Here is a 27,118-nt window from a genome sequence, read left to right as displayed (position 1 = left end):
AGCTGAAAACAGAATGAAGAAGATAAGCAGACAACTAATGGCAAAAAAGAGCACAACAAAAGTGAGGCAGAGAAGGTTGGTTATCTCTAATAGAGATAGTTTTGATACACTAAATTAAAAAAAAAGAACCACATGTGGAGTAGATCAGGAGGCAGGGTCCACCAAGATGCTATTAATGTGAAATATAATTAACATCAAAAAGAGTACATGGCCTGAAAATCAAATGTGAGAAAACAATGCTTTATGTGACAGAGAACAAGAGAGTAATAGGGGCAACTTAGACCAGTATTTGTGGATACATTGGTAAGATAGGCTTTAATAGGTAAAGGAATACAATTAGAGATCCAGTCCAAGAGAGAGAAGGTTCAGAAACACCTAGGTAAATAACATATCCCCCCTCTCCAATTAAAACCAAGGGTCTTGGTCAGACCCAAAAATGCACAGTGTACCCTGGGGAAGTGAATGGGGGAGAAAGTCTTAAAAAAAGATGGCAGAAGATATTGTTAATAGTGTATCAAGATTTAAAGCCCACATCACTCCCACTAGTCTGCTTAAATCTAAGTCTGCTTTATTCTATTTTTCTGATAGATTTTATTCTGTCCCAGTCTGTCTATTTGCATTATATTTGAGGGCACAGACAGCTATCCCTTAAACATCAGGATATAGCACAGTAATCATCTTTAATTTCCTATTACCTTATTGTGGAGACCTGTATGACTTATCCTGCTTTATCATAATGGATATTAGTTAAATCTGGTTTGCTTGATTGCTTTTTGGTATTGACAGAGCTATTTCAAAACTGATATGATTGATAATACCAAGTCTGAGGGTATAGGAAACTACACTGAAGATGACAAGACTCTGTGGTATACATCCTGGTTTGATAACTGCCTGTTTTTGAAGTTGTATACTATATACAAAGTTGTGTTTTTAATAATACTGTTATGTACTGATATATTCAATTATATTATGTCTTATGATATAACCAATTCTATTGAAGACAATAATAGACAACACAGGAACCGTGGTAGAACTCTATGTACAATGGTCTTACATGTTTTTTTTCATTTGAGGGTTTAATAGGAATATGTTTTGTTTTGTCTTGCTTTGTTTTGTTTATCCCTCTAATATAGAAAGGATAGAAATACATGTTAAGACTCATGCATGTGTAGAATCTACAAACAGTTTATGAGAACTGATCTTATGATAGATGATGAAATGAACACATACTTTGAAGAAAAAGACACAGTAAAATACCCAGTGCTGATCCTGGAGTGTCATAATGTGACACCCAGCAATAGTATTACTCTTTGTTCAGAGTGATATTAGCCTGGTTGGGTTCGTTCAATCTCAGCATAATTGAAGATATGGATAACTGCATGTATGTTTAAGTGTATAGGATTGATAATCATTTTTTTTAAGTTTTTGTTGGGTAGTTGAAGAGAACTGGTTGCACTCTCACTGCTTGAATCCCCAATTTATATGCTCCACTTTAGTATCTTGAATATATGCTCCACTTTAGAATCTTGAATAAATATTTGAAAGAAGATGATTTGTAATCATCAACTAGTGATTTCTTGTTTATTTTTTCTTTGAAATTATGTATTATTTTTCCACATTTTCTGTTTTGCTTAGTCTTTCTTTAAATTAAATTTAAAAAAAGACACTAAAGTACCCAGTGCTGATCATGGAGTGTTATGGTTTGAGAACTGGTGGTCAAGTTAACGTCAGCTGGATTACATCAGCATGCATTGAGAGAAGATACTCTGATACTCTGAGGAGGGTTGCCAGGATAAATAGGTGGAGAAGAATGGAGGTATAGAGGGTTGAGGCATTAAGGAGACATTGTGGATTCTCCTATGAGTTGCTGTCTGAGCTGTTGGTTCTCCTGGAGAAGCTTTGGTCTTCACATTGAGCATTGCTTCCTGGCTCAGCAGGGGAAGACATGTGCTTCCTGGTCTCCAGGATGAACTCTTCACGTTGCTTCCTGGCATGCACCTGACTGTGCTTGTCATTGGAGGAGCTTGGGGCCTCCGTGTCGCTGGTGCCTTTCGGGCTAGCCCTGCTTTTTGTTGTGAGTATGACTTCTTGGCTGCAGCATAGAACCCTAATCCCACTAGCACAGCTCCTTCATCTTGCTGGCATAGACTTTCTGGCTTCCACCGCTGACCTTTGGGTCTTCCTGGCATGGATCTGTAAAAGAGACTGGTGTGAGTCTTTCTTGTGGGCTCTGGACCTCCAGTTGGACTCGTGGGAGGCTTTGTTCTGAGCTCTTGGTTTTTATCTGGACTCATGTGGGACATTGCCATAGGGTTTAGGCTCATTAGGAGTGAATTCTCTAAATCTGTGAGGTATGCTAGTGGTGTTTTGATTGGGACTGTATTAAAATTGTATAAAATTTTGGGAAAATGGCCATTTTCAAAATATTTATTCTTACTATCCAAGAACAAGGGATGTCTTTCCATTTTCTGAGATCCTCTTTGATTTCTTTTTTCAGTGTATTATAATTTTCTCTGAATGGATCTTTTACTTCTTTTGTTTGATTCCTAAATATTTCATTTTTTGGACACTTGTGAAGGGTGTGGTTTCTCTTAAATATCAGTGATTTTTTTTCAGTTTATACGAATGCTAATGATTTTTCTGTATTGACTTTGTATCCAGCTACATTACTAAATTTATTTATTATGTCTAGGAGTCTTTCAATAGAGTTCTGGGTTCTTTCATGTAGAGGATCATGTCATCTGAAAATAATGATAATGTAACTTCTTTTCCTATTCTTACTCATTTTATTCCTCTCTTGTCTAACTACTCTGGCTAGTATTTCCAGCACTATGTTGAATAGGAGTGGTGATAATGGACATCCTTGTCTTGTGCCTGATTTTAGGGTAAAGGCTTTCAGATTTTGGACATTTAATATGATGTGGCTGTTGGTTTGTTATAGATGGCCTTTATCATACTGAGTTAAAGACAATCTATTCCAATTTACTGTAAGGTTCTTAGCATGAATGTGTGTTGGACGTTTTCAAAAGCATTTTCTGCATCCATAGAAGTCATGATGTGGTTCTTATTTTTTGCTCTATTGATGCAGTGGATTCCATTTATTGATTTATGTATGTTGAACCATCTCTTCATGCCTGAGATGAATCCCACTTGGTCATGGTGTGTAATCTCCTTGATGATTTGCTGCGTTCTATTTGCCAAAATTTTACTGAGAAGTTTTGCATCTTTTTCATTACAGAGACTGGCCTGTAGTTCTCTTTTTAGTTGGATCTTTCTCAGATTTTGGTACTAGGGAAATATTTACTGCCAGGAATGACTTAGGTTACTTCCATTTCAGTTTCATTGAAGATTTTGAGGCATGTTGACATTAATTCTTCCTTGTGTTTCTTGTGGAATTTTGCAGTGATTTCAGCTGGGCATGGGCTCTTCTATGTTGTAAGGATTTAATTTCATTTTCAAGTTCATTAATAGAAATTGGGTTATTCAGCAATTTTACATCTTCTTGATCCAGCTTTAGGAGTTCATATCTTTCTAGGAATCTTCCCATTTCTTCTGTGTTACCTAATCTATCAGAGTAGAGGTTTTCAAAATCGATACTGATGATGTTCTGTATTTCCACAAAGTTTGTAATGATTTTACTCTTTTCATTCCTTATTACATGAATTTGAGTTTTTTTTTCCTGATTAGAATATGGTTGGCTACGACTTCATCAATATTATTCATTCTTTCAAAGAACCAATTATTTGATTCATTGATTCATTGTATTGTTTTCTTAGTCTGTATTGCATTGATTTCTGTTCTAGTCTTTATAAGTTCCTCTCTTCTTTTGGCTTGGGCTTGACTTGCTCTTGTTTTACTAGATGTTTGAAGCATGGCATCAGATTGTTCATTTGTGTTTGTTCTGTTTTCCTGATGTGGGAATTCACTGCAATATATTTTCCTTTGAGGACTGCTTTCATTGCATTCTACAGATTCTGGTAAGTTGTAGTTGTGTTTTTGTTTGCTTGTAAATATTGTTTAATTTCTTTTTTAATGTCCTTGTGACCCACTGATTACTCCAGACTGTATTATTCAATTTCCATGGGTTTTTGAGGGCTTTTTTTTTTTGCAGTTGCTTTTATCATTAATGTCTACTTGCATGGCACTATGATCTGATCACATGCATGGGATAATTTCAATTCTTTTGCATTTACTTAAGTATGTTCTGTGGAATATTATATGATCTATTTAAGAGACTGTTCCATGTACTGCTGAGAAGAAACTATCTTGTGATGTTCTTGGATGGAACACTCTGTTCACATCTATCAAGTCCATTTCTTCATAGTTGTGACTCAGTTTTGTTATTGCTTTGCAGATTTTCTGTCTGGTTGATCTGTCCTTGGTGCCAATGGTGTGTTAAGGTTTCCTGTTATAATCTGTTATTGATTATTTGATTTTTTATTTCTGTTAAAACTTGGTTTGTATAGCTGGGTGCTCTGGAAATTTGTGCATATATATTTAACTTGGTTATCTCTTCAATTGAAGTTATGCCCTAACTAGAAGGTAGTGACCTTCTTTATCTCTTTGGATCAATCTTGGTTTGAAGTTCACATTGTCTGCAAACAGAATAGCTGCCCCTGCCTTTTTTGTGGTTAGTGTTGCATGAAATGCTGTTTTCTACTCTTGCACTTTCAGTTTATAAGTTTCCCTTTGGATTACATAGCATTTTTACTGACAATATATAGTTGGATGTTGTTTCTAGATCCATTCTGCCAGTCTGTTTCTTTTAATTGGTGAATTGTAGCAACTTACATTATTATAACTGATAAATACTGGTTTATTTTGACATGTTTTCTTTCTCCTGTTGCTTCTTTGTCATTGCACTCTGTTTAATAGTCTGCCTTCCTTAGTGGTTTTTTTCTTATGTCTATCTCGAATGTCTTTCAATATTCTTTGCAGGTTTGGTTTGGCGATCATGAAATTCTTCAGGTGTTCTTTCATATGGAAGTATCTTATTTCTCCATCCATTTTGAGAGACAGTTTTTCAGGGTACATCAGTCTGGGTTGGAAGTCTTTTTCCTGTAGGGTCTGAAAAACTTCATCCCATGCTCTTCTTAACTTCGTTGTTTTTGTTGAGAAGTCTGCTGTGATACTGTTATGTTTTCCTTAATAGGTGATCTGTCTCTTGAAACAGCTTTTAATATTCTGTTCATATGTTGGACTTCTGAGATATTGAATATTATATGCCTGGATGTAGTTTTATTTTGGTATGACTATTTGGAATTGAATATGCTGCACTGATCCATATGTCAGTTTCCATTCTCATGTTTGAGAATTTTTCAGCTATTACTTCTGTAATAGCATCTTGATACAATTTGTGTTGTCTACTTCTTTTTCATTTACTTTATCCATTTTCATTTTCTTTATCCATCTTATGTTGTTTTCTTTGAATCATCTTGCAGCTGTTTAATTGTAATTTCCTAATTCCTTGTTATTTTTAAAAGATCTTTCTTTTCCTGTTTATAGCTGCAATTTTGTCTTTGAGGTCCACCATTCTATCTTCACTTTTGTTGAGGCCTTGCCAACTTTTGATGGAATTTTTTATTTCTTGTATAATTTTTGCATCTGCTTCATGCATTCTGTTTGTTTCTTATATTGTTCATTCTTGGTTTCCATCTTTTAGCAGTATTCCTCTAATATTTTAACAATGTCTTCTGTAGATGGGTTTAGCATTTCTTTCATTACATTTATCCTTTCTTTTTTTACCCTAGGATGTAATTTCTGATCTGAATTGTTTGATAGCTTCTGAGAGTTGTTTCTTTATTTTGGTTGATATCATCTCAGGGATTTCAGGTGTATGTCTTATAGTTTCTTTTGTGTATATGATGATTAAGCTTGCTTAGTATGAGCTAGAGGTTTGAGATTGCACTTTTTTCTTTTGTTTTGTCATTTTCCTATACATATATATGGCTTTTTATTGGTGTAAACTTCCTGCAGGTGTGCTGGAAATCACCTTGCATGTCTGCAGCTCCCCAGGAATGATTGGAGGTTGCTGGGTGTGGCCAAGTCACGCTGGCAGGGACCTCCCATACATCCTCCGTTGGTCTTGGATGCTGAGGAGGGTCGTAACCCCTGGTAACAATGGTCCAAAGCTCTCATTGAGAGAGCACAAGTGCACTGAAACTTACCTTAGGAGTTCTCAGCTCCGGGGCTCAAGGGAGCTGGATAGGTGTCACCTAGTCAGGCCTGCACGATCTCCTGTGCCTCCTAAGTTTGTACAGAAAGCTAGGCAAGGTTCATCCCACCGGGAGCAATGATCCAAAGCTCTCACAGAGAAAGTGCAAGTGTGCTGGAACTCGTTATGCATGCCCTCAGTTCCAAGAGCTCAAAGGATGTGGATAGTAAACACCACTTTCTTTTGGTTACAGGGTGTGACATTTGCTCTTTACCTTGAGTGCTCATTGTAACCAACACTTTGTCTCTGGCCAAATTTGCTGGTCTACAGAGCCCAATTTTTTAAGCCTAGTGTCTCGAAGTGTCCCTTACATAGCTGATTCCAGACTTGTCCCTGAGGGAGACTATTTTCTCTTTGGGGTCTGGCCAGCAACCTGACCAAGCAATGATGTACATAAAGCCCTCTGTTAGGTGGGCCACTGCCATGCACTATTGACTTGTGAATTATCTAGATTATGGGTTTATTTGGGACTAACAGTGTCCTCATTGCCTCTCTCATTGCTTTTTATGGCACAGCCTGAACCCTGGGGCTGCCCCCAAAAATCTGTTTTGGAGGCAATCCTGAGTTGGTGGGTAGGGTGCTGCCTTAGCCCTCTATACCAAACAGCCTTCACTGCATTTGCATACCTATACAAGTAGCACCACAATTCTTAAGAGATAAACTTTAAAATGGCTTTGGTATCCAAATAAACCTAGAAAAATATGTGATAGTTTAACTAACACTATGGGATACTACTGTGCCATAAAGAACGAGGACCTCTAGTGACATATAGATAAATGCACAGGCTTTGAATTTATACTTTCATGGCTATATATTATGTGGGTTTTCTTTCCTATGAAGTACAAAATATAAATAGAAACCAAATAAAAGGTATATGTTAGGAAATGTGTTGTGTACATATAAACCTTTCATGGAGGGATTTAATCATTCTATACTGCAAATAAGTACTAAGAAAAAGTAAAGCATGGGAACAGTAAAGTGTCTTTAGACAATCACAAATCAATTTACTTAAAATAAGTTCTTTTTGGTGACCCACAAAGGGCTTAGCAGAAATGTACATGCTGGCACCCCCTGGTGAGACCCAACAACACAGCAAGGTCTTGGATGGTGTAAACATGCTGGCCTGGGACAGGTGAGACTCTTGCATCCCAGGGATGCCCAGGAAGAGGTACACTTGATGGGCAAATGATTCCAGAGTAGTGGAAAACTCCAAACATCAGTGACAACACAGCCAACAGTTAGTAACTCATATGAACTCGCTTTGTGCTTCAGCACACAGACATATGGAGTACGAATAATAGGGTAAGATCAGCATCTTTTATTAAATTACTTGGGAAAAGCAGCAGCTACAGAAGACAAACCACAGCCCCTGCATCCAGAGGCCACTATAAATGCTATAACCAAGAAAATTCCTATTGCAAACTTGTCATGACTACACAGCACATTTTCCAGATCTTTGACCCACCTCAAGCTGTAAACATCATGGGAATTTTACTGCTATTTTTTCTGTTTGTTTAACAAGTCTTCCATTTTCTGTTGTTCTCTTGATGTTGCTTTGTTTTATATTGTTTTGGTTTTCGTGGATATTTTTGTTTTTTATTGTTTATCTCTCTCTTTTCTTTCATGATTTTGATATCTTACCCTTTCTTTGTGATTCACTCTACTTGTATTGTTTCTCAGTTTTCTCCAATATCTCCATATGTGATACTTTCACTGGAGTAAATATTGTGTCTTCTTTTTGGAGATCACTCTAATACTCCTGTCTCTGTGGGAAGTCTACAAGACCACAGAAGGCTCAGTATCAGAATCTCCTCAATTTTATCACCCTGTGCAGTCTTCAAATGGTGGATATTGTGAGACACAAAACAGGGTATAACATCCCTGTTAAATACTTCTAGCCTCATTTACAAAGGATGATTTATTTATCCCTTAAAATCTCCATCACCATATACTACCTCACTCTTAAAATTATAAGTATAGATTTGTGGATTTGGTAAGGAATAATGCATGCATTTAATAGCAGTCACCTTACCTGATGGAGCTTTCCACCCTTTCGCATGACCCTAGAGAAACAGGGTGTGCCTTTTGGGCTAGGGTCTGTAGGCAAGAAAATAACAGAACAAGAGTCTCATTAGTTTTCTAGCTACATCTGACAAGAAGGAGACACAAATCTAGTAGAAACCTTCCAATGGGACCAGCTTAATGATCAGGACAGAGAAAGAAAAAGTACTTTATTTTTTTAAATGAAAGAGAATACATGGGGCTTTAGGAACTTAACAAAGAGTTGGAGCTGATACTTGGAGCACAGAGAACCTGGTACAACAGTACAAAAATCTGTCTCTCTCCATCTCCAATAAAATGAAGGGGAATCAGAAAGAGGTGTAGAGGCTGATTCTTTTTGAAGAAGACTCCTATTCAATGTATATAAATATATACTCACATCTATACATGCATACATGCACATATTTATGTATATATGCATAGAAATTGAAGCATTTTAGGTTGACTGTATTACTAAAATAGATATTCACACACTTTGATTAACCTGAAGCTAAGTATAAACAAGGAAACTTCAGGCAAACCTGCTCTCCACTCCACAGGTAATGTCCTGTCATGGACAAATAAATAAAGAGCTGAAAAAATATTACACTTAGATCACTGGAAGAAAAAAATACAGGAAAGGGGGCCTGGCCTAATCCAGACAGCCCAGTGAAGCTATCAGGTCGTGGTAAGTTCCAGGTAAATAAAATCAGTTAGTCCCATAGGCCCCACAGGACTCCATCCTTCCAGTGCCCCTCCATGGTTCTTATCAGGGTAGCTACATATCGTCTCCTTTATTTCCTTACTGGTAAAGAATCTATATTCACAAACTTGTGTCTTTTTTTATTTAAAGAACAAAAAGAAAAGATAAAAAAGCAGTAAAAGGATACAAGTAATGCAAAATTTCAAGAAAAAAAAATATACAGTAAGAAATCCCCAGTTAATAGATTACATATTATCTTCCCAGAAACAGTTGTCCAAATTACAAAATTAAAGCATATAAAGTGGACATTCATACAGTGATATTGGAAAAATATAAAGCTTTTTGTGCGATCCAACTAGGTTAAAGCTTTCTGCTTTTTTCATGTCTTTTATATCCCTCAGTGATAGCCAAGATAAATATCACTGGGTTGGGCCTATGAGGCCCTGGGGTTGAAATAAGGAAACTAAATCACCCTCTTAAGGAATGCTTGCACATTAGCTGTCTTCCATCATAGAAAATGAATTTTAAGGATAAGTCAGGAAAAAAGATATGAGAAACGTTTATTTTAGGACATACTCAAGAGTAGAGAGTGGGTGCTCAGAAAAATGAGATATGTTACAAACCAGACTGTAGTACACTTACTACAGACAGCTAAGTATACATCTTATGACAAGTCAGCAGGGCAGGATCCTTGAGGGAGTCAGTGCAGAAGATAACATATTGCATCTGTGGCTGGAAGCACGTCTCACCAAGCCCTGCCCTCAAGATGAAGAGGGAATGACTCGGCACACATGCCTCCCTAAATATAAACAATAACTTGTGATTATCATAACTGATACCACCTGGCCCAGTAAAGTCCAGATAGACATCAGTCACATAGGTAGTGAACCATAATCTCTAAATGCATTCCTTCCCAAAATGTCTTTGTTCTCTCCATGCACTCTTTCTCTGTGACCTGCCTCCGTTATTTTGAAAATAGCTAAACTGATACATTTGTAATAATGTTGGATGATTATCACTTGACTTATGTTGTATTTACCTTACAATTTTTCATCCACCTCGTGATTTTGCTTTATAAAATATTCTTAAGAGAAGTGGCCTCAGTGACAATCTATTTTAGGGTCTGCTCCACTCTCTTAGGAGCAACCTCTTAATAAATTTTTCCTACTCTCAACTTCGGTTGTTCTTTAGAATTCATTCTTCAAATTTGGGAGACACTAACACAGTGTATCTGAGTCCCAGCAAATTGAAAGTTGAATTTCCTCTATGTCACATTTATTTAATGGGGTGTCTCCAAGGTGGTTGATCTAGGGTATGTTTTCTCACTGTCAGATTACAATCCAAGCCATCTACATGTCCCTGAACTTGAGATATGTTGCTCACCAATACTGCTGCCTCCTTGGGATGAACAGATGGAAAAGACAATTTAAAGAAGTCTTGTGTACAGGCTTATTGTAAAATGTTACTTAAGATTATTTATGAGTGAATTTCTAGGAAGGGAAAAAAGGCTTCACCAACTTTAGTATCTTGAAGCCACTATTTTACATAAAAGTATAATTTTAAAATCTCAATTTTTGTCTCTATTTTGGTGAGTTTTTACTTCTTCTTCAAAACTTGAACATAGTGCAAAGATCAATATATTTTTTTCTATTTTCTTGTCTGCACTAGTGCTGGCTTGTGCTGGACACTCTGGTCTATCTCTGCAGGGTGCTGGACTCTGCTGCCACCAGGACCCATTTTCTCCAGCTATCTTATCGTGGGTACCATAGGTTGACCCCAATAGGTGCTGGTATCTGCCCCTGGTCTTTACCGGATAAAGGTCTAAAATGTCTTAACATTCATTGCCTTTTCTCTGCAATGGCCACTCTGTGTATGCATCCTGAGTGGAGTGATAGGACTTATAGACTGAACACTACCACTCACAAGAAGGTTTACATAAATATCAGAGCCACTGTTTATGTGAACAGGGCCTGTGCATTTGGGATCAACACTGGAAGAGCACTCTTACTCTAACCTGAGAAGAGCTGAGCAGAGATCTCCACATCATCTGCAGGTTCGTGCCAGTGAGTGGAAGGGAGGGAAGCAAAGAATCCTCTGAAAAGCTATCAGTAGGGCTCGGTATGTAAAGTATGGGTCAGAATTCCTCCTGCCCTGACCTTAAACAAGCCAGCATGCCCCTTCCTTCAAAAACATGCAACAGTAGCTTCTGACATGGCAGGAGCTCGGGGGACACCACTCCAAGTTACCTACTCATGTTGTGTGGCAGCGTAGCAGAGTTAATACTTTTGGCCTTGTAATTTTTTCCATAATGACCTTTATTTTGTCCTGCCGGCATACACCCACCACCTCCTGCAATCTCTCCTAGGAACTCCAAACACCTGCTAGTGATCCCTCAGAATCCCTCTCCAAAAGCTTTGGGCCAATTCTCTGATAGGAAAAGCAAGAGTTCAGGACCCCAAGTTCATTCGTAGGTCTATTTCATAATAGCCATAGCCATATCTTCTCCACAACTCTATTTCTTATAGTCAGAGGGCTGGAGAGGGCTGGTGAGTTACACTTGGCCCAGTATGAGGTTCCTGGTATTTCACGTTTTAGACCATGGGAATCCACTCTGACCCCTGGTCTGGTTACCAGAAGCAGACCACAAGAGCACTCTTCCACCTTATCATGAAGAAAACAAGAGCAAAGCTAAAGCGGGTCAGCGAAAATGGAATGGGGGACAAGGATATTGGGGAAAGAACAGAGGCGAACAGAGCCAAAAGCAGCCACAGAGATCTTGTTCTTGGCTGGGTTTAGGTCTCTTAGCAGCTTCAATTCAGTAAGGTAGGTCAGAGATTTCAGTACAGTGTGAATTCTGGAGATAGAGCTTGGACACAAAGTCTTTGGACTGCTGGAACAGTGACTCTTTGTTCCCTACACATGATCCTCATAATCATCTCCAGTGCATGGCATGCTCTGAAGGAATTTGATGAAAAGGCAAGAGAATATAAAAGGATGAATTTCTCTGTTCCCAAAGTCCCTAAGGTCCCCTCTCCAAGGAATTCTCAAGCCTAATGCCAAATTGTGGCATCCTGTGACCCAAAGCAACTGTTGTACATAGCAGTGGAACTCAGTCCACCTTGACACACATGATGCCCCTGCCAGGGCTCCACAGCGAACTGCATCTATGTCTCAGCATTCACTGTTCTGCTGAGAAGCCACATCTGTCATCCATATATCCACGTTCATCACTGTCTGTTGGATTCACATTGAGGCCGTGTCTCAAATGTCTCCTCTGTCCTGTGCAACTGTAAACTGGAGGATGGGCATATAGAATTCAAAGAGTTCAAAGCATCTCACCCTACCTGAAAGCCTGGCTGGGGCTCCTGTGACAACCTGAACCTGGGCTCAGTGAGCCGTCATGAGACATCAAACCCTTCACTATTTGCCAACCTCTGAAGCACCACAGGGACTGTGGGTACAGCACATTCTTTTGTTTGCATTCCCTTTCATTTTGCTTTTGTTTGGTTTTTAAGTAATAGTTTTGGGTAATGCTTTGAAGTGCACATGGGCCTTGAACCTGCTCTGTAGCTCAGAATGGCATGCACTCACATGATCCTTCTGCCTCTGCCTCCCAATGGCTGGTATTACAGGCAGGCGCCATCACCCCCATCTTCCTTCTTTTTTAGTTACATGGTGCTTTTCTGTAGTTTGGCTGTTTGTGAACTCAGTATGTCATCCAGGCTTCCCCAAATTCTTGGTGAGCCTCCTGCCTCTTGTCCCTTCAGTCTCAGATTGCTGATCCTGGAAAGTGTACCTAGGGCATTCCTGAATTTTGTGGATTCAGAGAGGAGGGTCTTGCCATACACACCTCTCCTAGGTTCACAGGGTCAGAAGGGAGAGATTGTGCAGAGCTGTGGTATGACTGACAGATAGCCATGATCAAATGAAAGGAACAGGCAGAGGGAACACCGGTGCCTTACCTTTTCTCTACCTGACACAATTCTGGCTGTGGAGGGATCGGAGCAGGTATTTTGCCACACATTTCTTAAACTGATGCTGGAAACTGCATGTCCATTCTTAGAATTACAAAAGGAAGGATCAGCACATCTGATGGTGGGGAGTATTGGTGGTCATATACACTTTTCCTGGTTAGTCTCCCTAACCTCCTCTTTGCCCTCTGAAACTTGCCAGCTCAGCCACTGCCATGAATCCATGGCTCTGGGTCTCCTGTGGCTGATATCACCCTGTTGGTGGCCTTGAATTCCCAAGTCGTGGACTCACCTCTACGTCTGGTTCTGATCCCAACTCTGCGCTTGATCCCTCAGTAGCCAGACTCCCTGGATAATCAGGTAAGGGCTGTGGAAAGGCAGATATTTGGGGTATCTAGGAGTAGAGTGTGTGGGATAATAGATGATGAGAGACAAAAGACACCAAGACAAGGTGGAGTAGATTGACACAGAGATCATCCCAAAACCATGGCAAGGGGACACATCTTTGGACCCTCTGCATACACTAGAAATCTATGGAACCAGAAGGCCCACCAACCACTGGATTATGTCCCTGACATCTCAGTGCAAAATCCTGATGCACAGAACCTTATGGCCCTGGAGAATTGCAACTCCTGTTACCTCTCAGAGAGGCCCAAACTGAGGTAGTGCTTCTGAGATTGTCCCCTAAAACACTTGGAAAGGGGTAGCTCTGGGCCCACCAGGAACAGTGCCTGTGTTCAGCCCTTTGCAGTGGTAGCCAAGTGTTTCACCTTAGGATTGGCATTTCCAGTAGGAAATCAAGTAACCATGTTATGCCCAACACCACATAGGAGCAGAAAAATTGTCTCAGCTACATTGTTGCCTCCACCTAACTCAAGTGAGACTGCCACCTCTTAGAAGTAAAAGACACAGACTTATGCCACATCCAAGTAGTGAGGGACAATGTCAGTCATCTCCTATCCCTGTTCCACTCTTCCCTATCTACTTCCAACCACATTCATTGTGGCTTCATCACAGACACAGTCAGTAAACAATAAAACAGTGACTCATATGTCCAAAGGGAGAAAAAGGGACTCCATATGTGAACTGGAACTCCACTCACTGCATCTATCAATGGATTAGAGAAAAATGACCTTAAAGGAGTCATTTTTCCTATAATCAGAACAAGCTCAGCCACAGAGGCTTAGGCAGAAGGATTGAAATGTAAAAGCCACCATGGGCAACTGAGTGAGAACCCACACCAAAGTAAAACTATATATAGGACTGGGGATATAGCTCAGCCTGGTGCCCCTCACTTCAATCAGTACTACCAGTGCTAACACCATGACACTTTAAATCAAAGAAAGCAGGAGGTATACTCATCATATCAGGGGTTGTTGAATTCTGAGAAACATAACTCCACGTTAGAGGCACCAAAGCAGCCAGCCAGGAATGTGGACACCTGAGCATGGTTGAGGAGAAACCAAGAGGGGAGTGTTCCCAGATCAGTCTCTGGAGCATCTCATTTGAGCGATAGCCTGGCTTGGGTCAACTGAGGGGCAAGGATTGGGGGAGAGTTGTAGCAGGGGAGGTGGGAAGAAGTTCAAAGATAAAGTTTTCAATCCGAGAAAGGAAATGACACAGATGGGGCAGATGAGGCCTGGGGAGTGTGGAGAGGAGCCTGGATTGATCCACCTGCAATGCAACCTGGCACTGTGCACAGAAGGGTTGGCGTGAGAGCACTTGAGGATCAAGTTCCCAGGAATCAGTGAGGAACAAGGGCTAAGATAGTGTTTGGCATGGAACAGACTTGAGGCTCAGAGGCACTGGCCAGGAGATATAGGAAAGAGGAGCATCAAGATAGCAACAGAGGTCAGTGACTGCAGTGCACATGTGGGACGGGTTGCCCCAGATAGGCAGCAGAAGAGACAGTGAGTGCTGGAGTTAGGGTCATGTGGCCAGTGTTGTGTATCATCACAGCAGTCAAGCCTGAGGCAAGAGGACTGGGAGATTAGACCTAGCCTGAGTTATGTAGCAAGACCTTGTCTCAAAAATCTTGATCATCATTATGCCCAGATCTTTTAATCTTAATAACTATTTCTAAGACAACAATTTTCTATATATTAAGTAGTGTCGATTTCTTAATGGGTTTTTAAACATTGTTTTTTTTCTAACTGTTTTTTTTTTGTTTTGATTTTTTAATATTAAATATTTTTAAATTGTAGGATGTCTTCCTGTTGGCCACTCACTGTTCATCCCATTTGCATGGAGAAACAGGAAGTGAGCGCTGAACCAAAGAAATACCTCAATACATATTAGATGTCTGGAGCTCACTGAAGATGACACAGTCTCAGGAGACCCCCACTGATAAAGCCAGATCTGGAGAAAGTTAGATCTGGGGTCTGTCCAGGATGAGGCCTCCCCATGAGGTGAAGTACACAGGAATCAGATTCAGTCACTGGATGGTAATGGCTCTCACCCTGGAGTTTGTGGGTTCCCCAAGGACCCTGGCCAAATGGCTTTTGTGACAGTTTAGTCAAAACATTCACAGATGATAATTGCAGATCCAGGATTATGTTTCCCCATTCCCATTTCCCTGGGGCACAGGCTGAGGAGGAGCCAGGCTCATTGTCTAAACATATCAGTAGCCTTGGCTCTGACTGCCTTGAGATACAGCATTGGGAGAATCACTTCCTTATGCACTGGAGGAAAAGAGACCCCAAAAACTGTGTAGCCAAACTGAAATTGAAACATCCAAGGGCTTCTCAGGTGTCTCAGCACTTAGGCGTCACTTGGTCTCTCTCTCTCTCTCTCTCTCTCTCTCTCTCTCTCTCTCTCTCTCACACACACACACACACACAGACACACACACAGACACACAGACACACAGACACACACACACACACACACACACACACACACACACACACACACCTGCCTGCTCTGATGTTCTATCTCCTACACAGTAGAAAATTGTAGACTAATCACACAGTGAGTATGGCTGACTTTTTGAAAGCCAAAGGATGACATGATGTGGGTCTTCAGCCTGCCTTTGTTCCTACACTTCACCTACCTTAAACCACAGCCATCTTTCCTCTACAATCCCATTTCATATGACTCCCCTTTCTACTCCCCATGTTCTTCATATTACTTCTACCATACATGGTATCTGGCTGCCCCACAGTCCGCAAAGCCAATGCAAGTCCTGGAAGAATCTTACACTGAAACATTGACACACTTGTCACCCAGATCCACTCCAAAGATAGATCCTACTTTTTCTGCTAAATAAGCAATCAGTTCTGGGATTCCAAGTGATTTTCCTTGTGCCCTGGTCCACAAGGATGGGTAAAGGACCGAGGGAGGGCTTACACCAGCATCAACCCAGGACCTGTTGTTCTCAGAAAACATTTTTATGTCAAGGTGCTGAGAGAAGGTACAGAACTCCAAGTCCCTAACAGTGTTACTCTGAGCCCATCCTGAGAAGAATAATGCCCACTTTGGGCACAAATAAGCTGAAACATTGACCCACCTCTAGAAATATCTAAGAGGGGAGCTTCACCCTGCAAATGCATTCAGCCACCAAATTTTATTTCAGCTTTCAGCTGCTTGCAATGTGTCCTACTGCAATAGTCCCATTATGGCTGTGGACCAGACACTGTGGATGGAGACAATGGCTTCCAAGACAAGAAAGTGTGTAGTGGGTAGTAGAGAGGCAGAGGACAATTCCAGTTAGGACAAGAGAATGCACTTGCCCTTCAGTAGTCCACCTACAGAGCTGGTGCCCATTTTTCTAATCTCATTGAGTGGAGCCCATGTTGAAGCTATTCAAATGATGCCACCAAGCCGATGACATCCTGATGATGTGAGGGTACATTCTGAAGCCATGCCAGATAAGGGGAACTGAGGGAATATGGTGTCAGGACTGTCTCCTGGGGGAAGCCACATGTTGGACCTGAATTCAGCCTGACAGCATCCAGAGTCTTCCACTATGCCCTCCCATAGTGCATGACACACAGGGATCTCTTTTGCCTCTTCCTCTCTTGTAAGCACAGCAGCCAGAGCAGGTTCATCTATGAAGAATCCTGGCTTTTCACTCTCCTTACTCACAATGCCATTGTCACACTAGATGGTGAACAAGGAGATTCCCAAACAATGACAGTTTCTACCTTGCCCACCAGGGAGCAGGACAGGCCTGAGAACAAGAAGAAGCTATCAGGAGGCCTTCTTGATAGCAGTCAAGGAAGTCAAGGTGCTTGATGCAGCCAGGAAGTAACCTAGGGATGGGCACTCTCCCTGACTTAGAGAGCTTCAGCTTCAAAGGAGTTCTTAGGAGGCTGCTTGCCACAGCCTCACAATTTGCGAAAGGACTCAGATCCTTCACACTACCTCCTGGACTTTGGGACCCATCTGATAGCTGATCCAGTTTATTAACTCGGCCCAAGTGTGGAAGCTTCCTGTCTTCCCTTGTCCTGGATATTGCAGGTGTGGTGGTTATAGACTGACTCTTCTGGGACGTATTCCTCTCTCGATCTGCCTCCTTGACTCTGGCTTGAACTGGTTGATTTTGATAGGTTTGGCACAATCTATGATGGTATTAATGCTATGCAAGAACACAATGATGTTTTCATTATAGAAGTACTTTATAAATGTTCTCATATATGGTGTTCTGGATACTCTAATGTCTATGTGGACAACAAAGCATTCAGAATTACAAAATGCCAATAAATTTGGAAGGAATTCTGTGTGTTGATGCATTTTGATGCCTCTTTGGTTTGTCTTGTCATTATTGCAATATTTCTTTTTTTGGAAACTCTCTGTCACTTTCTCCAGCTGAGGAGAGATTAAGGTGTACAGTGGGAACAACACGTTTCATACCAAAACACAAAACATTCCCATCCATGTACAAAACACAAGCATGGCTTCTGTCACAAATCAAAAGGAACAAGGTTCAGAGGGGCTGTGTAGAATCTGGCCTGATTTCCCTCTTGCACTTGTGGAAAGGATTATTGAGACATCTCTGTCTGAGCCGTTTCTGATTCAGTGTGATACTCCAATCTTGAGTGTGAAATTTTAGCTCTTCAGGCTCCAGTTTCCAGTGGATGACACTTGGGCAAATTCTTCCATTAATTCATCATAGGGATAGGAGTAGTTTTTTTTTTTTTTTTTTTTTCTTTTTTTTTTTTTCTTTTTTTGGTATCCGGGGATTGAACTCATGACCTCATATTTGCCATGCAAGAACTTATGCTGCTGAGCTAAACCCGAAGGTATGAACAGCTAATTTGAGGGAAAGAAATCATTATAATAGCCAATACTGCTATAATATCATCTTACTCTGAGTCTGACCGTGATTTTGCTCTTCTGTTTCCATTGGCTCTATCATGTTGTACCTTATTGGATTGTATTACGTTTGAAAGTATAAACAAATTTTCTATGGAAATAGAGATATTATAGTGGCCATTGTTTGTTTTCAGTTATTTGGTTCTAAAGGCCCTGTAATACTCTCATTCTCCTGAATGTTTTATACTATTTTGTTGTGTTTGATACTATTGTGTGTGCAGTTATACTCAATTATTTCAAAGAAAGAGACATTGTGGTAGTTACTTTTAATTAGGGGTTTTCTTCTAGTGAAATTCTGTGTTGTTTACATTGTTCTTTTCTGATATGCTTTGTTATGTACTGTTTTGCCTTAATCTCTTTAAAACAAAAAAGGGGGAAAAAAGGAATATGAGTAGGAATATCTTCCACAGTCTCTGGAAAGTCCAAATGTAAATTCTCCCAATTTCACTTTATTTCGGCTACCTCTGTCAGGCTCATTCTCCTCTTGGGAAAGAAAGCAGAGAAATATGGAGCATGAGGGTCCCATTACATCCCTGAGCATTCACCCATCCAAAGTCTTTCACTGGTTTCACAGCTAACCTGGGGACATAATGCCTGCTGAGGCTCAAACCAGTCCTGTGGATTAGGAAGATGTCTGCATATGACAATAACTTCCTACACTGCCTTGAAGAAATGGAATCTTGTCAGTGAAGTTCACACTGTAAAATCTGTTAAAAAGAGTGTGGGTTTCACCTTAGGAGTGAAAATTAAGTAGATGAATATCACATACATAGATTTCTATATTCCTGTAGCAGTATATTGCTGACTTCACGTTATATTCAAGGCTGTATGTTTCCCAAGTGTACAGATTTTTAAAGACACAAAACTGAAAACCATTTTGCAAACCGGTGACTGTAAACGTTTATAATGGTAAACTTTTCATGTCCAAGTATCTGACTTCCACTCACTCACATTTCAGCTAATGCAATGTGCATGCCACCCCAGCACTGAAAGGCCAGTCAAAAGATGTGACTATTTTCAAGCCCTGCTTATATGATTGTTATATCTATGCTACGTATATGTTAGGACATTTAGACACTCAAACACTATGCAGTCAAGATAATATCACTCTAGAAATTAAAAATTAATAATCTAAAAATACATAATATAACAGGGTCATCAAAATTGTTAATCTAAAGTGTTATGCCCTTTTGATCTCTATTTTCCCTGTACAACATTACATGAGTTATCTTTTAACATTCTACATGGATTCAAACTCTAAGGCAACCATTATCAGTAAGGAAATAACAGCTGTCTGAATATATTAGATATTTCAAGATTATTAATATCCAGAGAGGATTATCCAGTTCAGCACAATGCTCCCACTAAAATACTGGTATGACTGATCTTCTATGAGTTCAACAACTGAGGTTTGGAGGCCAGAGTTAAAATGATAACAGGAATAAAAAGGAAAGTCAGTATTCTGACTGCAAGATTTTAAAAGACCCATGACACAATAAAATAATTTCTATGGCATCTGAAAAGTTTGGTGTGTTACCCAAACTTTGGTGAGTAATGAGCTTTGGTAAGCAGGAGGATTGTTGCACCCCAGAACAAAGAAATCATTAATGTGCAGGGTGCTACAAAGAAAGGCAACCTAAGGGAAAAATCTCTTATGCCTCACAGGATGTCACATGATCACACAAGACCATGATCCATCCTGGTTCCTGACACAGAGGACATGATTGCCTGTGTACATAGTTCCAAACTAAACCTCAAAATGCCTTCATTGTCACTGATATATAGCAAGAGGTTATTTGATTATGCAGGTGTCAAATTCACTTAGTCTTAAGCACCTTGTTAAGTAAAGCCATATGGAGTAATACGTAATTTGTTGCAGATAACCAACTTCAATGCTAATGAATCTGATTGGACCCAAAATGCTGTGAGATTTGTGTAATTTGTAAGATGTCAAGATTTGTTGCAGTTTGCTTTCAGAAATGGTGCTGGAATATCATCAAATTCTGGCATGAATGCTTACCCGCCAAGGGCCATCTGTACAAAATTAAATGATGCTGCACAAAAAGTAACACTTCTCACCAGGTAGAAAACAAGGGTCAGATTATCCTACAGGATAATCAAATCAGCCAAACAGCCTAATAGTTACATGGACAGTAGGCTATAGATTACCCAACATCCCAGGGGTTACAGCAAGATAGACAATGTCTTCCTTGTGTGACCATTTGATTGCTGCATTGTAAGGCCTCTTAGCGACCATTCTCTTGCTATGCTTTGTAGGCTATAGAGTCTCAGGTTTCTCTCTGACTGTATTCCAGAAACAATAAAAGTACCAAAACTAACTTCAGTTCTTCAACTGAACACCCAGATAGTGCCTTCTTCCTTTTAACAATATACAACTGGAAAAACTGTATGCTGAAACTTCCATCCACTTCTCCCCGCCCAAAAATGACATCACTCAGCTTAAAGATTCCATGTCATTCCTTACTCATTTCCCCAACATCAGGGACAGATGTATTGGGAGGGGGGAAATGCAGTGGAAAAGAATCTGTGGGAAGAAAAATAACAAAAAATGGCCTTACTATGCTCTCTTAAAAACCCTGAAAAGGAAGAGTTAATACTTTCCTGGAGGGAGAACTCAAAGGGATAAGGTTAGATACAGAAAGTCACCAGAGAAGAACAATGGCATAAGGACCTAAAACAAACAATCAGGGAGTGAGATTCTTTCCATGTCATGGATACAACCAAGTGCACAGAATCAAGAGAGCTACCCCTCACGACCCTCAATAAAGTACAAAAGAGACCAAAGATGGAGGGGTTTATCTAATTTAAATCAATATCCTTATTTAATATATAAAATATATGCTCAGTCATACACATATATATTTTCACACTCTAAAGTCACTAAATTACTGCACTAGATACAAAAGAATCACCTGGTTGAAATCACTAAGCCTAGGTTGCATTTCTGTGATCATCTTCATACCCAGACTATGAAAACAGAGGAAAGGTCCTGACAAGGACAGACAGAGAGGAAAATACAAAAACAAAGCCCACCAAAAGGAATGTGCACTATTGGGCCACTGAAGCTGAATACATGTGCAGATTTAGGGCATGGCTGAACTGAGAACATAGTGATACCTCAAAGAGCAAGATAGGCCACAGTTGAGGACACCTAGCTCAAACCCGAACTAACAGGATGGAGATTTTGGCTACAGCCATTTCACTCTGCAGCCAGATTCAGCTGGAGACTTTCTCCTAGGATTGTTCTCCTTAATTAGCACACCTGTTGCTTGAAGGGGCACTGCTCAGGTTTCCTGCATATTCCACTCTAACCCCTTCTTTGTGTGAACACTAAATAAATATGGGCCACCCAGAGATATTCCCTGACTTAGCCCACTGAGTCTTGTACTCTGTAGAGGATTTTGATTCTCCTGGAGCCTTAAAATCATGCCACTTGTCTCATTTATTTAAGCCTTTGCTATGTACTTGTTTGGGAGATTGAGGATCTAGATCACGTCCCTGATAGCATACATCACCAGGTGTGCCTGGTTTAGAGTGACTTGACCTAGGCCCCACGAATGACAGCCCAGAGAACCAATCAAACTGTGGCAAGTTCTAGATACCCATGAGGAGGAGGGCTCTGTAAACTCAATAAAATAGGCTGGGATCAAAGTGTTTGAGTGAATAAATCTTTTCCAGATACCCTTACCTCTGTCTCCATAGCTGCTTTATGTGTTCTTTTTGATCTTTACAAGTGAATCATCTTTCATGCATATCTCCAAATTTTTATTTGGTGATCTGTTAAGGATCTTGTTTCTCTGCTCTCATCACTCACCACGCACAAATTATGAGAAGCTGCAAGTGATGAGAAATGTGTTCGCTGAGTCTGGATATTACATTGAGCAACTCAAACTTTCATTTTAAGATGTAAGTGAAACAATAAATTATGAGCCTCATACAGTTACCATGGAACAACCAAAACTACTTCTGTTAATTTTGATGAAGATTTAAAGTGGCTGGAAAAGCATTCCTTCTTCATTCAGATGAAACTGTTCCTGTGTGTTAGTAAATTCAGATGCACATAATGTGACCAGATCTAAAATAGGGGGAAAAGGTTGTCTTCTGTACTTACATTGTGATTCTGTTTGTACAAATGAAACCAGGTTAATGGTAAAAGACACTCTTCTTTTTTCAATGAAGTTTATTGGTACTTCATTTGGAGAAAAGTTTGTATTACTTCTAAAAATTCCATCTGCCTGATCCTCCCCCTTAGACCATGCATACAGATGATGCTGACAGGGAGCAGATTGTTGTCCCTCACCCATTCTCTCCTCCAGATCATTCCTATCTCATCACCTATGACACTCATTCCTGATGAGCCTTGTGAAAATCATAACTGCACCATGGATTTCATCTTGCCATTGTCTGTTTTACTACAAAAAATGAATGTAATCACACCCATTTTATGTGTGTTAGTTTGTAATTATTTTTTAAACTATTCAACCGTATTTCACTACTTATTCTCTAGTCAGTGATTGGGAAATTTATAAATTAAGTTTATTGGTATATTTTAAATATACATAATTATCACTTTCACAACAAGAATTTTTTTATCTGTACATGATTTATCTTACTCCTGTGCTTTTCCCCATTCCCTTTTCCTCCCTTCAGCTCCTCTTTGCCTCCTATTTAGAAGAGTTGCATTTCCATTTTTCCATCTTTCTCATTTTTCTCTTTCATTCCTTCCTTTCCAGGTCCCTCCATTCAAATTCTCCTTCTATTATGATTGTGTTTAACTGGTCTTGCAAAAGTACATGTAGCTGCAGATGGGTCTTTTCAGAAGTAGGTGAATCTAGAGTTTTGATGCATAGTGCAATGCTGTGATTAAGGGTTTCAGGATTAAGGGTGAAGGATTTCTGGATAAGGCCACTGACAAGTTTTGTGCCATCCTAACCCCAGTATTCAGAAAAGATAAATGGGGTGGAAAGAGGCTTGTTTTCTCTTTTACTCCTATTGTTGTTTCTGTATTTGAGTGTCATGAACTATTGCCTCTCTGCTATTTCCCTCTCTCTTTTGGGGCCAGTCTGTTATGGACTGAAATCTCCAAACTGTGAAATAATAAGCCACTGTTTTTAAATTTGGGTGGCAGGTGCTTTGTCTCAGCAATGAGAGAAAAGTAACTCAGACACTTTCCCATTTGAGATTTTTCTATTTTATAATATCTAGTATATATTGTGTTCCTTATTTACATTTTTAGCTTCTCACAAAAAGGAAAGCAATATTTATATATGTGTGTTTGATTTAGTACACTTAAGAATGTGGTCTCAACGTCCACACATTTTGATATAAATATCTGAAGTGTACCCTTCTTTATGGCTGAGTAGGATGCCATTGTATTATTAAAAAATACCTCTTTTTTATCCATTCATCAATTCATGGATATTGCTATTATTTTCATGAATATACAAATCAAACTGTACTGCTAGAAACATGGATGTACAGGACTCCTGACGGTGTTCTCTCCAGGCCAATGCACAGTCTGTGCCCTACCCTCTGGGCTCTCAAGCAAGTTCCCCTGGTGCAGATACCTGGGACAGTGTTGTGCCAGCCACACATCGTGTGCAGGGAGGGGCAGAAGAAGTGCAGCTCAGAAGGCCTCTGCATTGGAACTTCCCTCACAAAGAGAAACTTAGCCCCACAATGTATCCAGAAGACAGCCTTTGAAAAAGTTGAGAAGCTTCTATAAGATGCAGAGATCAACCAGTTGGCTGATGAGGGCTCCTCAGCAAAACTCTCATCAGTTTAAAAAAGGAAAGCTTATCTAATACATGGAATGAAAAGTGATTTACACATAACCCCTGGTGGGAAAGAAAGATATGTAAGTCCTGCTGTAGAAATTCCTTTCAGAAATTCAAAATGAAGTCAACTCTTTTCTGATGATGATGATGATAAACAAACAAATACAAGATCGCCTATGAGAAGTCAGGGAGTTGCAAAGTTTCCACAGACACTTACAGCCCAAATATGAACAACAGATGCCAAAGCTTCACAGAACATTACAGAACCTACTCGTGCTTCCAAGCACTCAGAAATGGGGCATATATGAGTGGTTCTATTCAAATATAGGTGAAACACACTTTGAAGATGATGATGATTGCTGTGCATGTCTAAAGGATTTTATTCCTAATTTGAAAGTAAGAAAGTAAACAAGAGTAGAATGGGGAAAAATCAGACATCTTATGGAGAACCCATAGAGATTTTCTCCACTTTGTTTGAGGAAGAGGTCAACATTAAAACTGAAATGCCAGAAAATAAGGTTCTCGCAACAAAGGAAATGACAGATGCCTCACAATTCAAAGTTCTCCCAGATGAAATTCCTTTGCCCTTGGTTATGGGGACCAAAGTTATAGCCCGATTGTGTGTCATACATGGTGTTCTACTCACAGGACACACAGATGTCATGGATCCTCTCAATACTCCTTGTATTAAAGATGACCTTTGATAGAGCAGACTTTGAGATTCTTACCATCCCTGACTATGAATTTATTAGTAATGAGCCTGATGAAGCCATGCCCATGCTTTGGAAATAAACAGTGGCTTTCTTGATTTCTTGTGACCCCATCATGGCTGTGTTACACATCCCATCTCCAGTCACTGATTACAGACTGTGGTCCTTTGCAAGGCAAGTCACCTCGGAGAAGTATAATTTCTGGCTCTGACACTGAAACATTGGGTGGTTTTCCAGTAGAATGCCTTATTCAAGTGACGAGATTATCAAAATTTCTCATGATTCAGAAAGAACATACAAGGAAACAACAGGAAATAGACACAGAGGAAGAAAAACTGAAATCTATTCTGTGTTCATTGGCACTGAATTTCAGCAGAGAAATGTAACACTTGATTAGAGCTTTAACTATCTGAACAAGGACCTAGACAAAGTTTTGCAAAAAGATCAGTGGTACTCTTAGGAGCTTGCTCAAGATCAGGGGCTTCAGGCCACAGATCAGTTCACAGACCTGGGATGGAGCTGCCTGTCCAACACTCAGATACCGGGCACTGACTCCTGCGCTTATCTTGCTGCTCTCTTTCTCATGTCTATTTGCAAATTCCTTTGAGCATTTAGTCTGCTCTGTGTCAAACTACCCACAGTTGAGCTTTACGCTCCTTCCACACTACTCATGAACTTCCTCAATAAAAGTAAAAAGCCCTGACCTCCTTTTCGTCCTTGCTTCATAAGTGATCCAAATCCAATTCACCCAATGAAAGGAGCCAGAACTCACTGTAAGTGTCTGAGCCTCGACTCCCACATACATGATTTCATCTAATCCACCTCTGTTATCTCCTACTTGGGAACCCCACACCATAATCTTGGGATCTCCACACTTCCTGTGCTACACATGTGACCAGAGTCTGGGTTATGCAGGAGCACAAGACCTGATCCTAACTGGTACCTGAAATAATGTAGACAGTGACCTGGAAATGTTCTTTTCCTGCTTTCTTATCATCCCCTAAAGAGTTGCCCAAATTGACAATGGGCTGCATATCTTCTTCCTAAGGAGAAGCTCTGTGATTCAGAATTCCCCTTCTCTGGTATATTCTGAACCTCGATACCCCTTCCAATTGGTAGATCGGTTGATAGTGGAGATGGAACCTCTTATATCACATGACTTATATTCCTAGTACTATTATTTTATTTATGATCTTCTTTCAGCAAATCCTCATCTTCCCAGGCAATCCCAGGAGATTCCTATCCATCTCTCACCCTTTCCAAACCTGTCTCCAAGGCTGACTAACCTGGTTTGTGTGCTAGGTTAATACCTCAGCCCTGCAGGTTGGCACACCTCTAATGCACAGGTCTTCCCTGCCATCTGAGTGGTCTTTGTTTATCACTCTGCTGCACTCTGCTGGGGGAAATGTAGAAATAGAACAGGCTGGGAATTTATACCTTGGCCTGTCTCATTTCCAAAGCAGGTCACTTGAAACTAACCTAAGACTGCTGGCTTGGGTTATGAGAGTTCAGGTCCTATCACTTACTGACTCCTGAAAATGTCACATGAGACCTGGACTACCAACAGTGACACTCAAGCATGTGCTGCATGGGTGCTCTGCTTTCCTGTTGTCCTCACAGGTCCTGTGTGGTCTGGACCAGTGCTGGCAGCAGTGTGGAGGCAGAGAAGTCAGATATTTTCTCCTTCTACCTCCTATACTAGTTAGACAAGTGCTGCTTGTTGGATTTTGATAATGTTGTCACAAAGTACAAAGACTCTGGTGTGAAAAACACAGTAAAAATTTTTTTATATGGGCACTTTATAAGTGCTCTTATGCCTGTTGTGGTAACTTCTCTGGTGTTCATGGTGTGACTATCAGGATAGGTACAATTTCAATATGATAATTAAACTAGATGGGTATGTAGTTTATCTTAATCTTTGACACACACGTTTCTCAATTATCTTTACTCTAATGTTTATATAAAGACCATCTGCATCTAATGAGAGACCCACATTTATGCATTTAGTGGAATATTCTGGAGATGAACTTCATGATTTGCTGAATACATCCAAAAATTTAACTGAAAGTTTAAATGTACAGCCTCAGAATCTGTTTTCAGTGCAAGAGTTAATCTTACTCTTGGTGATGGAGAAGATATGAAGTGGATCGAAGGAAATAATCTCTAGTCACTGACAGGTGAAGCTTCTCCTGCATTAGTGGATTCACATGAGGAAACTATGACAACATCTGAATACTGCAACAATCTTTCTCAGTAAGTAATACTCTGTGATTAGACCCATACATATGGTTCCAAGTTAAAAAGGATGGACTCTTTGCTCAGATCACTGTGAATTTTTTCATATACCATAAAAAGGTCTGATTCTG

General features: G+C 40.0%; 1 pseudogene; it reads left to right on the top strand.

The window, feature by feature from the left end:
- Positions 1-7,266: 7,266 nt before the first annotated feature.
- Positions 7,267-25,359, top strand: LOC134477854 (protein lin-9 homolog; annotated as a pseudogene).
- Positions 25,360-27,118: the final 1,759 nt, after the last annotated feature.

This window comes from Cavia porcellus, unplaced genomic scaffold, assembly GCF_034190915.1.
Source record: "Cavia porcellus strain 051 isolate PalLab524CR breed Dunkin Hartley unplaced genomic scaffold, mCavPor4.1 scaffold_1, whole genome shotgun sequence".
Taxonomy (NCBI): Eukaryota; Metazoa; Chordata; class Mammalia; order Rodentia; family Caviidae; genus Cavia; species Cavia porcellus.
This window is presented reverse-complemented; position numbering and strand designations above follow the sequence as displayed.